The 6,835-nt window shown below is 45.7% G+C and overlaps 2 long non-coding RNA genes across 3 annotated transcripts; both read left to right on the forward strand.

Annotated features, from left to right (window-relative positions):
* The first annotated feature begins 265 nt into the window (after positions 1 to 265).
* Positions 266 to 1,004, forward strand: LOC135387265 (uncharacterized). Its single transcript, XR_010420992.1, has 3 exons — positions 266 to 499; positions 556 to 756; positions 829 to 1,004. It is a non-coding gene; the product is annotated as an uncharacterized LOC135387265 (long non-coding RNA).
* A 551-nt stretch (positions 1,005 to 1,555) lies between these two features.
* Positions 1,556 to 6,449, forward strand: LOC135387266 (uncharacterized). 2 transcript variants are annotated; one of them, XR_010420994.1, is made up of 4 exons: positions 1,556 to 1,814; positions 1,912 to 2,069; positions 6,158 to 6,305; positions 6,385 to 6,449. It is a non-coding gene; the product is annotated as an uncharacterized LOC135387266 (long non-coding RNA). The 2 variants fall into 2 exon arrangements; XR_010420993.1 differs by having other exon boundaries at positions 1,556 to 2,069.
* The last annotated feature ends 386 nt before the right edge of the window (positions 6,450 to 6,835 follow it).

Raw genomic sequence — 6,835 nt, forward strand, 5'->3', positions numbered from 1 at the left:
TTATCAGCAGGATAGTTAACTGTTCATAATCATTCTAGTGACTCCATTCTGGCGCCTTGCGGGCTGAGAAAATGAAGATGGACTCCGACACAAGAAAGAGGAAAAATCCAAGGAATGATGGCTCTCCCCCAGCAAAACAGATGGCCCTTGCAACATCCACGAGACCAACATGTTCCCAGTGTTTCTATCAGTTATTTCCTTTAATTCTGTGTGTTTCTGATCACCATCGACTTACACTTTGCCGACCTGTTGCAGACATCCTGAACAAAGTGATCAGAGGGATGATAGTGCAAGGGGGACTTCCATTTTCTGTAATGAGACAGGAGCACTTCAAGTGGATCATAGCTACGGGTTTCTTCGGTCGTCACATCGAATGCCGGACTACATTGGTACAAAAGCTTCAGGCAGAGGCTCTGCAGCTGAAGGAAGACCTCCGCGAGAAATTTTCAAGAATCGGCTACATCGCATCCACAGCGGACTGCTGGACTGTCCACAAAAGGTAATAACTCTGTGATCACCTTTCAATGCCAAATGTGTGGGGATTTCCATTTTCAGGGCCTATTTGGGCGTTACAGCGCATTGGGTTGACTGTGCAAGCCTTAGAAGAGAGTCTGCCGTGTTAGCCTGCAAGAGACTTAAGGGGAGCCATACCTTCGATGTCCTTGCCAGTGCTCTTGAGGAGGTATACAATGATTACAACATGTCGGATAACTCAACAACGACGGACAACGCGTCCAACTTCAAAATGTCTTTCACGTATGTGTCTCCTTTTGGGACTATCATGAGTTGGATTTACAATTACTCTTGCTCACTGGCTACTGCTTTCAGCTATTTCACGAAGTTTTCCGATTTCGAAGAGTGTGAAACGCCTGTAAGGGAGACCGATGGCGCAGACGGCTGTGATGATGACGATGTTGTCCCGGTTGAGATCCACAACGTGTTGAACTCACGTGACGAGGGGATCCTGAACTACTCACTGCCACGTCATCAACGATGTGCTTGCCATTTGCTGAGTCTTGTGGCCACCAAGGTAATGAGTAAGAGGTATAGTGTTCACCCCATTCAAGGCTCTCACACAAATATTTTTTATAGGATGTGCAGAAACAAAACATGTTTCCATCATCGAAAAGGCAGTGGAGCCAGACATTAGCTAAATACTGTGCTATATGGAACAAACAGAGCAGGTCAACTTCCCTGTTAGATGCCCTAAAGGAAGGCTGTGGTTCGTACCTCCCCGTACCCTGTGTAACAAGATGGAACTCGACGTACATTGCAATCAGGTCTCTGCATGACACCATGACAAAAAAAGAGGTGAAGTTCAAAGACATTTGCGACCGGTTTGGACTACCACGGTTCGCCGCTGCAGACAAAGAATTCATGCAAGAGTACATGATTGTCACAGCGCCGATAGTACAGGCACTTGATCTTCTACAGCGAGAGCAGAGCATGTTCATGGGGTACCTTCTTCCTACAGTGTCTACACTGAAAGCTAAGCTGCAGCGTATAAAGGAACGGCATCCACTGAAATTCTGCATGATGGAAGGGCTGGATGGAAGGTTTGGCACCATGATGAGCGACAAACTCAGTTCAGTGTCACATCCCAAGTCCAATGCAGATTGGATAGAAGATCCTGTCGAAAAACGAAGTGCCCTCGCATCCTTCAAGAACGTTCTCGAAGTCCTGGCAAACGCACAGCAACAGTGGCACACAGGACCTGAAGTGACTTCTGGTAATGATGACTCTCCCGACAGCTTCTTCATGTTCGGGAAAAGTAAAGAGAGGACGACTGCACCATGGGAACTAGAATTCACTAAGTATGTCTCTGCCTGCGCCCACATCTCTTGACTCTTTCAACGACCTCCCCACCATAAAATCAGCTTTCCTGAAGTATAATACATCTTTGCCAACTAGTGCTTCTGTGGAGAGGCTGTTCAGTATTGGAGGTATCATCATGGCAAAAAGAAGAGGAAGCCTGTCAGATGAGAACTTTGAAAATGTCTTGCTCCTCAGGATCAATGGGCACTACCAGCTTAAGTGAAGTAGAGTTTGCATCCAGTGTGTACAGGAGTGTACGTATAGTCGTAGTTTTTTACAATAACATTTTTGAAAGTGAGCCATGTTGTAACAAAAAGTAACCTGAAAGTAACTCAATTACTTTTTGAGAGTAACTGTAACTAACTCGGTTACATGGCAGTTCTAGTAACTGTAATAACCATAACTTAAATAACTATAATAACCATAACATAAATAACTATAATAACCATAACTTAAATACTTTTAGGGGTGTGTAACTGTAATTTAATTACATTTTCAAAGTAACTTTCACAGCTCTGTCCATGATTACGACCGCTGAAAGCACGTTCGTGATCGGCTGCCGCCTTTGAAAACACGATCCTCATTAGCTGACTCTTAGGTTACGTCACGTCGAGGAGTAAGCAGGCTTTCCCAATCTAGTTGGTGTTGTCCAAACGCCGTATAACTCTATGGTTGTGTTCGTTTATCGGACTCGAGCAACTCGAAAGCCGAGAGAGTCGACTCTTGCTCGGCGAAAATTTCCTGGTGCGGCTCTCGTGACGTCATCGCCTTGGCAGTGACTCCCGTTCTAAAATTCGAGAAATCAACACAATAAACCATAAAAAGCCCATGGACGTCCTCATCTGGTCCAGACGTCCTCGTCCAATTTAAACATTATGACATCCATAGGTAGTGTCACAAAGGCTGTCTTTGCATGACATCCTGAGGATTGTATTTTGACATTCTGCTCTGGACGTAATGTGATCCTAAGGTGGGGTGAGTGTCACATCAGCGGAATTAGATATGCATGATACCGTGCACGTGCCCGATACAAGATTCAATTATTGTGCACAGTTTGCTATTTTTACTTCTTGGAAATATCCAAATGAATATCGAAATTTGAATTAATTAGGAGGAAACAGTAACACACATATCATGTGAATTGTCGTTCATTTTATAGAGCCAGGATTCCACAGTAAGTTTATTTTCTGGCAGACTTGCAGAAGTGCTTTTGCAACGTTGAGGATAAGAAAATGCGGCGTATTTTTGTATTTATTCGTTGCAGCTGATCGCACTTATAAGCGTAACTGCATACCCAGATGAAATGTGTGGGCACAGCCATTGGGCCTTTCACACTTCAAGGTAGCTTTCCAATGCTTTCCACACAACCCAAAATTTAGCTCGCACATGAACTCATTCGTACACAATGCAAAATAATAGTTTAAGAGGCTTTCATCACCATATGCAAGGTATCTCAGTTTAATCTTACTGTGATATTACTCATTCTGGTCAAGACTATTTTTATGAAAAGCTACTTTACACATAAGAAAATTCTGATGTTTCTAACACAATTACTCTCTGATGCAACTATAAGATTTCTTGATGTGACATCAAAAAGCACCATAACTTTCTCGTGTCCGATCAAGAATTCTTCATGCTCTTAGTGGGTTTTTCATCAGGTGGAGTCAGATATGTGTGTGTGGTGTGTCGATGTGTGTGTCAAGGGAACATCATGTCGCTTGATGTCACACCAGAAAGATGTGATGCTCCCTGACAGCATCAGCAGGTTTTAAGTGACTTCAATGCATATTAGGAACCTGCGTTGTACACGATCGCACACAGTCAAGGAAAACTGTAGCATTTAAACCTGTTTTTTTAATACATGTAAAAAACGATAAAGAAAGGGTGCGACACAATGAATGCTGCCTGCATGATGGTCCGTATGTCCATGTCATGCATATTATGTTGTATGGTTCATATTCATGTGCTGATGTGCATGTGCCGTAATACTCTAAATCTTGCAGCGACTTAGTAGCAAATATCAGAGAATACACAAGTTGCAAGCTCCAAGCACAAAGTTCAGTGGTAGATATGAAAACAGCATCATCTCCGGAAACATCTTGGAACCACTCAAACTCAAGAGACAGTACGATTCTACCGTCGTCATATTTCGTCCGCCGAGCAATTGCGATGCGCGGCCGCGATGGCTGCATGCACAGGGGTGACACAAACCCGCCATTGTTGTAACTACCCTCAAGCGGGTGCTTTTGGAAAAACTGCCATCTTGTCCTGGTCGCACGTCACAGAAAACGTCATTTTGAGGTCATGTGACTTTGTTTACATGTCGTTTTGCCGCTTACCGACATATTTCCGTCGTCATAACACCAAGAGATGGACGTATTTTGCCAACGTAAACTAATGCGGTGCTTCTTCCTCAACATGGTAGCCCATTTCTCCTTAGTTTAAGTACATCGCATCGGCTCAGTGAGTCTTAACGCGCGGTCGTCATCGCATCTTTGGAAGTCGTCAACAGTACGAGGCCTTATGTGCGAAACTGCGCGTTTTACTACGAGATTATCGGATAAAGTTAATTTCCGTGATCGAAAGACATCCATAACGTTGCGCAGAAACAACAACCGCATTTACAAACGGTTTGGCCGCCGATCACGTGCGCCGCCATCTTTAAGGTCACGTGTGCCTTGACGTTTGCTGTGACGTGCGACCAGGACCTGTTCTGGATGCATTGCGTTCGCCCAGCACGCTCGTCTACGGAGCAATACATTGGATGCCACCCCTGTGGCTGCATGCCAACACGAACTCCCCCGTCCTTGCCTGTTCCATCCGCCGGAAGCTCCCATTGACGCAATGGTCCAAGGAAAATGGCGACCGCCCAAACCAGCGTGATCTGCAGGAGCCATTCACAGCGTCCCAGACAAGCAGCGCGGAAAAAAAGCTCGGGTCAAGTGCGCATGCGCAGATCGTCATCCTTTCCCAACCTCCTTCCCCTTCTCTCCTCGGGTTTTTCGTCCCTCCTCTCGTCCCCCCTACCCCCAGCCTCGTCCGTTTTTCTTCGGCGCTTGCTGTAGTGCAACGATCATGTTGTCCCAAAGCAAACAATCAGACAGCGATGGTGTATGACAAAGCAAGTTTATTTGTCCTCGGGGACTGCTTCGAAAAAGTTACAGTACATATCTTTTCACGTCTTGTAGCAGGCTTCACTGGAGCTTTAGATGCTTCGATATCGAAGGGCAGTTGCGAAGCCAATCGCAGTTCGCACACGCAGAATGTAGAGGTATACAGTTTTCGAAAACAGCTGGGCCATGTGCGTCGTTGTTGCCGATGGCTGCGGGAGCACCAAAACAAAGAAATCTATTGATGATCCGTAACTCTGCACGAAAATCACTTTTATGATAGGCAATCGATGTTGATTTCGTATTGGAAACACCAAAGCACACTTGTCACAAATGTTCGTAGATCACAGTGAATGAACGGCTGCGACGTGCATGAGGGGCAACTAGCAAATTTGATTAGCGGCATATTACAAACGCACAAGTTACGGCAATGCACTGCACTATGAAACGCCGCTAACGTACCGAGTGACTCGTAAATGTTGTACATAATACACTTAACGTGATAAACCTGCATTACTTCCTTCGGTCACAAAAAGTAACCAAGCTTGTCTTACCGTTCACCTACGGAACATCGGAAAGAGTGCACACTTCCTCTGTAACGATTTCTGCGTCCTTTGGAGGTGCAGGGATTCCCTGTCATGTTCGTCTTTCCGCTGTTGTGATGATCAGGTGGATGTTCCTTTCCGTTCTCACATTATCAGTTCGCCACAATATAAATCTAAAGCATTCAAAACTCTCTAAACTACCTGCTAGTGTCTGCGAGCACAACGGTTGTAGTCCGAGAGAACACGCGTGGCCGGACAGACATGATGGCTCCTCCGTCGTTTTTCTTTCTCCTCCGTTCGACCGACCGTTCGGATACTTGCGCCTCAATCAAATAACTCTTGCCCAATCAGCGCGAAGGAAACTGACGCCAGTTCTCGGAGACCAATGACCATCCAAATATTGACACATATATAACTCAGCCAATCAGAGAACTTCAGATCAGCTGCACCGATGGTGACAATATTTTGAAGGCGGTGCATTTCGCTTTAGAGCCGGCGGCTGCCAGCATGCCACCAGCCAGCGCTGTCTGTCGCGCATGCGCAGTTTTGTTGGGTTCGCTTTGAAGTAAACGGACGTTTCTCATCGCCGCGAGTGGTACGCATGATCTCGAGCGTATTATTGTTCCGCTAAGTCTGCAGCTATTAGAGGGTTTGTACTGTCGTTCCCAGTTTATGCTGTCGTTCTAGCAACCCCTCTGAGAAAGAGCCCGTATGGGGAAATGTTTCTGCCAACCCCCAGGAGACCAGTCAGGCTCGTTTGAAATGTCAAGTGAGGACGCGGCCCTGGATCTGAAGCCAAAATCGCTCTTCGCCATCAGGATTTTTGCCGTGTCAGGTGTGTAATCAATATAACTGTGAAATAATATGTTCGGCTGTGCCATGCATTGTCATTGTAGATTTCACTCCATTTGCAGGCAATCTGAACAACGACAGGGAGATGGAACGCAAGATGAAACCGTGAGCGACTTTGTGCAGACGGTGTGTATATGTCCTGACACCTACTGCACATGGCTATGCTGTCATCGTGTTTTCTGAAAAGATATTTCTTGCAGATTAGGCGTGTATGGCGCAACATGTACCAGGAAGAAAGACGCAAGCATTGTGTTCAGTGTGGCGGAGACTCATGCACGTCATTACAAGAGTTGCAAATGCTTTGAGAAAGACAAGTTGGACCGGAAGTGAGAATCTATGTGCTTTTTTTTTTCCTTGTTGTTCATCGTCCGATCATTGCGAATTTTGTGCCCGCGTGAGACGAGCGCTCAGGTGTGTTGATGATGAATGGGGATGCTTTCAGAGGTACGTACTTGTGAGTGGTGAATAAAGTGATTTCTTGCTGCTATCTACTGTTTCGCGTGGGTTTTTTGC

Source organism: Ornithodoros turicata, chromosome 3 (genome assembly GCF_037126465.1).
Source record: "Ornithodoros turicata isolate Travis chromosome 3, ASM3712646v1, whole genome shotgun sequence".
Classification (NCBI taxonomy): Eukaryota; Metazoa; Arthropoda; class Arachnida; order Ixodida; family Argasidae; genus Ornithodoros; species Ornithodoros turicata.